Source organism: Polyodon spathula, chromosome 1, assembly GCF_017654505.1.
Source record: "Polyodon spathula isolate WHYD16114869_AA chromosome 1, ASM1765450v1, whole genome shotgun sequence".
Classification (NCBI taxonomy): Eukaryota; Metazoa; Chordata; class Actinopteri; order Acipenseriformes; family Polyodontidae; genus Polyodon; species Polyodon spathula.
Genome location: NC_054534.1, coordinates 78,988,148 through 78,998,476, shown reverse-complemented (window position 1 = coordinate 78,998,476; position 10,329 = coordinate 78,988,148).

Genomic DNA, 10,329 nt, shown 5'->3' with positions numbered 1-10,329 from the left:
CATGGGCACCCACTATCCTGTCCATTCTGCTATCTCTTGACAGTTGTTGAATAGATGCACACTTTTTTTTTTTTTCTATTGAAAAATGTGTAAAATCACACACAATAAATTTCTAGGTCTTCAGGTCAAAGGAGAGACTGGAGTAGATCACCTCACAACTAGGTTTAGGTTAAACGCACATGTCAAGTTTATTTACATACACTATTACTCAGGGACTTTTTGAACCACATGCAAATATACTTCCAGTAAATTTACTGAGCTACCAATAAAACTTCTTTCAAAGAGCTGCATACTGAGTAAACATCATACTGTTGACCATCCATACCCCCATTCAGGATATAAATAACTGTGTCATGTGTGTTCTGCGAAGCTGCTTTTTGTTATTTATACTCTGTAACAGTGTTTTGTGTATTACAGTGTGGTATTGTGCCCATTGTATATTGTATGTAAAAGCCGTTGAGCAGAACCTTAAACCTTTGCTTTAATAAACAAGCAATTGAGCAACACTGTTATGTTGTCATATCTCGGTTAGCTAAGGTGCACACATTTAGATTTCATCGTCCCCTCAAAATAGACCCTTGCAGAATATTTAATGTACACTGAAAGCTAGTTGTTAAACATGTTTACCACTTAATTCAAAATGTTAGAGCTATCCAGTTATTTAAAAGTTATAAAACAGCTAAGAAGCAGCTGCCTCTTCATTAGCTTATGACAAGTTGTGTTACCATGGCATTCTAATTAAATACCTTGTTTAATTAGAGTTATAAAGAGGTTTTTAAAAGTCTATTCACAGTATTTTGGAAAGTTTCGTGCATATCTTGGTAAGTTCTATCCGTTAAACAGGTAACACATAACATGTACTGTAGAGAATATAGTTTATTGATCTATTTTTTTAAAATATTAAATTGTTCTATTGCCCAGTTGTTCTCTATCTGTGGCTTGTTATCAAAAGATGTTGTATTAAATAAATAAAAATGAATATCTGATTTGCTTGGTATGGTTATCTACAGATACTGCAGATAAAGTACAGTTTCTTTCATTCCAATACTTTGCCAGAATATCTCTGTCATAGTTTCAACATCACAATGCTTTATATCCCATACTTGACAGAATGAGGCCAAGCACAACAAATACACCCTTGAATGCCCATCCTTTAGGAGAGCTGAACATTTTCAGTGTTTTATATTTTATTTTATTGCATGAGAGAATTGTAATATTGTTCAATCGTATATTTTTAATCACTGTAGTTATTTCAGGACTTACAGTTCAATTGAGGGAATGTTATATATATATATATATATATTATACACTGTCCACAGTTGATAGTGGAGTAGCCTAGACCCGAACCGGTGCCCCCCAGGCTATAGGGTGCACCCTGCACTCCATGCAAAGTGCCTTTACTAGATGCATCCTCGGGAGCTCCCTCATACAGGTCATCTTAGGCAAGTCAAACTGTTATACAGTGTATATATATAGGGAGGGCTTAGGTCGGCCAGGGTCTGCTTGGCTCAGCGCGCACCAATGACCCCTGTAGAGCTGTGAATGAATGAACATCACATATGAAGTCACTTTAAGACTACTGTTTTCCAGTCACAATAATTTTGCCCATAATATTATTGTGTATTGACAGAAACCATGTTAACAAAATGTTAGAAATGTTGATAAGCTATACGTTTTCCATCTGATAAAAGATTATCCAGGAGGAAAGAGAAATTGATTTCACCATTGTCTGTTAAGGCAAAATAGAAATTTAAATAACTTTGTGAAAATTTTATGTCACATATTTAAATGTGAAGTCATACAAGTGTAAAACATTATTAATTAAACAGGGACCATTAATAATGAGCCAAAAGAGTAACAGGATGTCTCATAAGTCATAGGCATAACTGTTCATATTGGTTTTCTAGCTATTTCTTTCAGGTGTCAAATGTCTTCAAGCTGTGAGGAACCAAATCAGATGATTGTGTGGTGAAGAAATCCTATAATACCTGACATATGGAAAAGCCTGTATACATTAGGCTGGTGTTTAGAGATTCAGTTCAGAAATTAAGTTAAAGTACATATAGCAACAGATCACATTTAATTATTGCTTTTAAATCCCCTCACACATCCCAATCTGAACAGTCATGTTGCTCTAATAGTAGGGTTTGCATATATGTTCTTGTGTTACTTATTGTTCGACAGTGGCTGATTTTGTATGCCTTGCCTTAAAGTTAAAAAATAACTTTATAAATGTGTAGCTGTATGTCCCATAAGTGAGGACACATGCTGCCAATGGCCTACATTTTCAAAGATTAACCCAAAAATTTGGATCAACAACCAGATGGCAGTACAGAAATCATCATTTGACTAGCTTTATTTAGTTGGGTTTGAACAGTCTTTGTATATGGCAGATATGAGGAATGAGTTTGGATTTTGATGATAAAACCCTTACCATCCCAATTTCGTGTCCGCTAAATTAAATCAAATCTACCTGACTAAACTAAAATCTGTTGCTTGGCCTGATTTTGTCCCGGTCTTAGTCTAATCTTCAATCTCTTTGGCCAGGCATAGATTAGATTATTTTTCAATTGTTTTTGTCCAGCAGTGGAGTTCGGTAAAATGACTGACTAATATTTTAATATTTCTTCTTAGTACACCACACTGCAATGTGTCTGTTCTGCTATAAATATCACCTCTACAAGGTTTAGTCCTGAAAAATGAGCCGAGACCTCTTTTAAAAGATCAATATGGGTAAAATGAACTAGTATTATAAACAGTGCAGAAAAAAGAATACTAAGAAGAAGTGCCTGATAACATCTAACACATTGTTTATAGTTGATGGAAATTATGATTAAGCCCATTGGGCAGATTGACTTCACCTACGCATACACTGGGGGTTGACAGCTAAGGATGTTTTTACATTTGGCCATATGGAACAAAGGACAGTGGATTATTTTTGGATGAAGTTTAATACATTATAAAGGCTGGGATGAATGTTGTGTTAATCAACAATTTACAATATAATATGTAACAGGGCAAAGGCTAGGGGTTAACCAGAGACTCACACACAACAAGCGAGCATCTTAACCACAATGCAAAAGAGCCAAGCTCATCTGCATTTGTGGTTTCATGTTCAGGGGGAAGAACAACTGCCCTTCTCTACTAGACAAAGACAAAAACAGATGGAGGCTAGGGAGGAGGAGGCAAACTCTGATGTACAGTGGAGAATCGATTGAGATCATATAAAAAAACCCTTTTCTAGCTTTATCATTGGACGTGCTGTTTAATTGAATGATGAATGAGACGCTAACCATTTGACTGGTAAATGTTCTGGTAATGATGGTGCCTAATAATGTTTCATGTTTACGATCATTTTAATCTTCCCTGTCTGAACCACCATTTTGCTAAATTTCTTGATTCTTCCAAAAAATATTTCATAACAAATTCCATCAAAAGGCAGCTTCATGAAACCTACTTTTTAAAGAAATTGCTTTCCCTTGAGATGTGTTCTACCCTTTATACTGCAGCTTCTGAAGGACATACTTCAGAACAGTACCAACAGTCAGTTCATAAACGTACTTTGAAACTAGTTCCTCATAAATGAATTATGGCAGCTGGGGCAAAAAGGGTTGCTTGATACTTAGCATTACAATGGAAAGATGATACCAATATGAAGCAAATGATCTATGTTACTGATACAGTTGGGTTATTGTTAGACATATACCTTCTTAATCATTGTTTCTCCTGAAAGCTAACCCCTAAACCAAGGACAATTGCCTGCACCAAACTTGATTTATTGTACTTTACTTGTCGTCAACATTTTTTGGTATATTAAAAATGCTCTATATACAGTGTAATATCATATTAAAGGGTTTCTTGTCTTCAAAGCCAGGGGTATAAACGAAAATTAGTATTGGTTGCCATTGATACATGCCTACACCTATTCACAAAGATTTAACTTATGAGTTATTTAAAGAAGATTTTCTTTTCAAAGTAAATAAAGTATAAGATTGATTTAAAAAAATAAAAAAACTACCCGTATACTCGTGTGAAAGAAAAGTATGAGGCCCCTATTTGCAAAACTTTAAGGACTGTCTGTTTTAAGGAAGGTTTTCTGTATTGTGTTTTTCAGCTTTATTAATTCATTAAATCAACTTTTTAAAAATAATCCCTCAAAAAACAGTACTTAACAGGGCCCTGAACATTAAAGTTTAAGAAATGAAAACAGTGGCTAGCCTCTTGCCTATTTTCACATTATCTCAATACTTGTTCTTGCCTTTGTATATTCATTATATTGTGGTCAAAGAAATTGGCACACTGGTAAGAACACAGTTATTTTAATGGTATTTTCAGGTGTTAGACAAATGTTTTGCTACATTATTCCTGTTCCCATGTTTGAGTTGCAATTGAATGCTACCTAGCTTCACATGGCTAAAATCTGTATTCAGAACTAGGATTTCTAATTGCTGGATTGCTGACATATACAGCTACAATTAAACTGTTTAATCAAAGCTTTACCAAAAGAAAGACAAAAATAAGTGTTTAGTGTTTTAAGAATACTTCTTGCAATAGAAAACAGGTCACACACTGCTAGAAATGTTGTACTATATGCTTGCAGCAGTGAAAAAAACAACACCATCCCTTGCTCCTTCAGAGGAATTTCTGCTTCTGTTGCATTTGTGACCAAATGAAACAACCTTCAAAAGAAGCTCTTACATTTTTTCTTTGCAATAGGTATTCAACACATAAAAGTAGCATTTCTCAGCTTGCAGGATTCATTTCTATGAAACTGACACTGTTTTCACTGTTAGGTTAAAAGTACAATGCTCAGAAGCCACAGTAACAACATTACAAATCTTTGTATGTGCTGTGTGGTTCATGATATCTCAATGCAAGAGTGCTACTTGTTTGAATTGCTTGTCTTAATTATGAATGAACCGAAAAGGGGTAAATTACGTGCCCTTTACCAAATATAAATGTTGTAATATTTAAAAACATGTATATCTTGCAACAAGCTGTTTTCTGTATTACTGTACCTGTGTCAGTTCTGTGAAAACTTATGATTACTTGAAAGCGTCAAAGTAACTACACAATAAACAAAGGTTGCTTGGTTTCACTCACATTTACCTCACTCTGAGAATAGAAGTACAATATATGGATTCATTTTGAATCCTAGAAATGACCTGTCAGTCATTATGAGAGATGACATGTGGACTAGCAGTAAACTAACTTGAATTGCTTCAATGTATTTTTTGTTTTCTTTTTAAAAAGTCAAGTTAAGATTTTCCCTGGACACTTCCTTGGGGACATGTATCGTGCATTCAGAATGTTTTTCAAGGTCATCCTGTAGTCACTTGCTGTGTTTGAGATTTCAGATAACAAGTACATTCATAACTATAAAGTATCAATGCTCTGCCTTCACAAGCAATGCAAGTAGCTGTTTTTTAAAACTAGAATTCTGTTGTGTTTTTTTTTTACTTGGTTTTATAAGTGCTGCGTCACTGGTTGTCATTTTATGGTAATCAAGAAGTAATATTTCTGATTACACGTATCAAAAGAACTATATTATGAATTAAACGTACATTGCTTTAGATTTCAGAATAATTTAAAAAATATAATACTCGTATTTGTTTTAATCACGTTAATACAAAGTGATACTGAACGTAAATGTGGTGATGCACTGATGCAGCTGTGCACTTTTCCTGGTTGGCAAACATTTCTTTTGATATCAAGCTTCACTGGCCCTTACATTGTTTGTTTTGATTTTGTGCAAAAACATTTCTCAAGACAAGATTTGCAAAAGATCAGAGAGTGCAATTTTGCCTCAGTAAAATAATGATTCTTCAAATTTGACTTATTTTGATGAGAAGTGCAATGTTAATCGAGCCAAACTGGCATTGTAAATCATTAAATATCTGACATGCTTGTATGTATTTCCAAAATTATACTCTGATGACGGTATGATATTACATAACAATTCTAGAGAAAAATTATGGGTGCCTGTAGCAGTGTGCCTTGCCCCTGTGTGTATTATACGTTGCATGTGGTGTGTTAATGTTGGTGTATAGGTATTGGTGCACGGGATACAAATGACTCGAGTGATTTAAAATATATAGTTGTATTTAGACACGAAGGTGGCACAATCACTTCACGTGCAGATTAAAAGAGGTATTTGTATGTGTGCACGGGATTGCACAAATTAGTTCACGTGCAGGGATTAAAGTGAATAATTAATTAGTAATTGAATCCCAGCACAACTATATATATATATATATATATATATATATATATATATATATATATATATATATATATATATATATATAGATGCTCTTGTGCAACACACAAGCCACTTGGAGAATGGATGTGGAGAAGGAGAAGTTCCTCTTAAATTACTCATAACATGAGTATTGTGTACACAATCATCTGGGTATGAGCACAATACTTGTTTGTTTATTTTGACTCACCGTGTTTGTTCGTCCATTTACTTTGGCCTTAAGCGCCGTGTGCTGTTTTTGTTTAAAACCTTTTAATTTGTTCATTATTAAACCATGCAACAACAGCGCAATAAACATTTCACCTTGCAGTACTGTGTGTTTCTTCCGGGTCTGACGTCACCACTGCAGCCTGCTTGTCACAGTGCCAAGTATTGTAAACACAGTAAATACAACTTATCAGCTCTGCCAGCCCTACCTACTTTCTCTCTATATATGTAAAGTAGGTGGTCACATTTCAAGCTATCACTTGTAAGTCTAATGCTTTTCAAAAAGTTGATTTAACTCAATAAGAGATTCCCTAAACTTTTGTTCTACTGACTGTACATTAAATCTGATAACCTGTGTCTGTCATATACTTTTACGGTATGATACAGTTTGCCAATTTAACTTAACAAACTGTCCTAAACACCATTGTGAAAACTTGAATTTGACATACACAATGAAAGGGAATGCAGGAAAATAACACATGCAATTTACCAGTGACCATTGCAGGTCACTGCTGGATATGAAGTTTCATTTTTCTGACTGTTAATTAATAAATAAATAAGTAAATAAATAAATAATCATCATATCAGACAGGGAATGTCTAGACATGTGAATGACTGCCAGTGCTTTAGCAGAGCAACCAAAACCCCAGAAACTAAAACCTTGTCAACCCTGACTTAAGCTATGAAGATCAACAAAACTTCTTTAGGAAACTCTTTATCCCCAGCAGAACAACAAGCATGCAGCCTAGGCATAAGTATGGCAGTGGGGCAGGGTAAAAGCCCTGCCAGTGAAGGATGTGGGGGATGTGGCTTGAGCTGTGAATTGAATAAGTGATTAAATGATTAATTAAGGCTCCAACCACTGGTGTATAGTGTAAATAGGGTGATCACTGGTGTTGGTTTAGGTAGTGATGGTGAAGGTACTGTGGGCGGTGTTTGTTGTTTGTGTTTTGTAATGTAAATGTAAATAAATGTGCGTAAGCGCTTAACTACAGCGTTTTTGGTTTCTGAGTTTCCTTGCCGATGCACCCCGTCACATATGGTGTCAGAGTGGGAGAGTGGCCCTGGAGACTCAGAGACTGAACTGTAGATTTACTAAGAGTTAAAAAACAAGAGAAGAGTGAAAATGGAATGGAGAGAAACTGTGTACGAGCAGCAGCACCGGTTGGAGGCAGAGGGGGCTCCTTTGTGTGAGGAGTGTGGGGACTATGAGCACAGCTTCGAGGAGTGCCCTCGGGCCCTTTATCGGGATGAGGTGGTCGGCTGAGGAATGGCTCTGCCTGAAGGCTCTCCCAGCACTGGCCCAACACCGAGAGGAGAGGAGAGGCCGGTCCTGGAGGCGAGCGAGGGAGGTGTGGCCTGCTCAAGAGCCATGGTGCCTCATCTGTGAGGAATGGGGGCACCATGTGTTTAACTGAACCCTTCAAGAAGATGAGTGCCCAGCACTACCGCCACTACCGGAGTGCCCCACACTGCTGTCAGCATTGTCGCTGTCAGAGCCACAGCTGCCAGAGTGCCCCGCCCTGAGGTCAGCATTGCCGCTGTCAGCACCACCACTGCCAGTGTGGTCACAGCTGGAGTGCCCCACACAATTGCCAGTGTGGCTATAGCTGGAGTGCCCCTTACTACTGTCAACATTGTGGCTACCAGTGGTGCCATGGTCAGCTTCACGTCTTGAGGAGCCAGTCTTTTTGCTTCTAGAGTGCCCCGACATGCTGTCAGCATTGCCAATGCCAGCATTGCCAATAGCAGCATTTCCGCTGCCGGAGTGCCCCGTACAGCTGTTAGCATTGCCACTGCCAGCATTGCCAGTGTTGCCATGGCCAGGTGTCCCTGCATCACTGGCAGAGTTGCCACGGCCAGCATTTTCACTGCCAGAATGCTTTTCAACGCTATCAGCATTGGGGACACCCCAGCAAAAGGAGGCAATGAGGAGACCACCATAGCCAAGAGCACTGACCCGCCCACAAGAGTCCATGTGGGGAAGAACGAACATGAGGGAAGAGGGACGATGTTTTAGGGGGGAGGTGGCCGATGACGGCCATCTGTGCTGCGCACAAGCAGGAAAGTGTGTGGCAAAGCAGGTGGGGATGTGGCTGAGACCACGAATTTGATAATGATCAAATGATTAATTAAGGCTCCAGCCACAGGTGTATAAATAGGTTTTTCACAGGTGTTAGTTTAGGTAGTGATGGTGAAGGTACTGTGGGTGGTGTTTGTTGTTTTGTTTTGTGTTGTGTAATGTAAATGTAAATACATACGTACAAGTGCTTAACTACAGCGTTTCTGGGCTCCAAGTCTCCTTGCCAACGCACCCCGTCAAAATGAGGTTGGAAGATTCACCTTTTTTCTGGATCATAAATTCCAATGGAACAACTGGTACATTGCAGACCCAGAAGAAGATATATAATAATATAAATTGAAATAGGTATAAAACTGACCTTTTTGATCTGTGTGGCATACGCATCTGGAAAGGTCTTTCTGATTCTCTGTCTGTAGTGCAGTAAGAGTCTAACTATTATGAGATTCCTCTCAAAAGGTGATGTTTTATAAAAGTAAAATAGTATGTGGAGCACTTGCCTCGTACTGAAATAAGACAGGATGTAATTATGTATTAATTAAGTTTACTTACAGTCGTAGGAGAGCTGTCAATCACATTGTACCCTGTTGTGATCATGCTTTCTGTATGTACTTAGTGTACATAGTGTTGTCTCTAACTTGTCATACATTTGCACAAGTAAAAGAAGCTGCACATCTCACCGTCCATTAGGAGTTTCACATTTGATTCACACACAAGCTTTTGTAGGTTTGTTGGCCACTAGACTCCTTCCTCAAACAAGAAGGCAGAATCTTAAAAAAAAAAAATGTTTTTCAGTATTTCTTTTTTCACAGAGTGCATAATCAATAAAGTGGGTATCACAGATGGATTGCCTTTGAATATGATCTTCAAAACAGATAATGGCTTTTTCTGTAAGAAAAAAACGCTTATAAAATATACATGGTACACATTCCACTTTCTTATTGAAGTTGAAAGTCACTGCAGTATCATTTGAATTTAATTTGCAAAAACATAGAACAAAACATGGTACATTCCTCATGTTCACATACAAGTGGAAGCTAATAACCTATTGAGTTTACAATGCAATAAAATAAAGGGTTCCAGTCGAGCTCATCATATTCATTTAATATGCCAGCTGCTTTTTATTTTCCTTTCCTTTTTTATTAAACCCCTTTTTGTTGATGGAGAGTTTCCCAAAATAAGTACAAAAATAAGAGGGTGACAACATAATAGACATAGGCCCAGATATTCGAAAGGTTTGCGCACTGAGGGTTATGCGCAAATGCTCAAAATGACCATATTTGAAACTTCTTTTTGCATGTTACAATCCATTTTACGCTGTGCACAAATATAATGAATGCATAGCACAATTTGACGGGAGTGGCCAACAATTTGGGAGATCTTGCTGTGTTCGAAATTGCACAAAACCAGTTTTGCGAGGCACAAAATAACACGTTTAAAAAGCAAGCCTTAACTCCACGCACATCACTCCAGCACTCACTCACTCAATCATTGAAGTGAAATGCAGGCGCTTTCCGAGGTACTACATCAATGGAAAACACCCAGCGATTATACAAGGTTTCATCCACATCTATATAATATATTATATTCAAAAGAACAATTGTAATAGCAGCATCATTAGTTGTAATACTTCGTTAAAAAATAAACAGGGAAGCTGCAATCATGATCGTTCTTTCGGACCTAAAGAAAACTAATCACTTTCCCAAGCATGCTTTCTTGGTGCTGAAAGAATAACTCCCAAAACAGAATCAAGAGTACAGCACAGTATCATAGTACATACTGT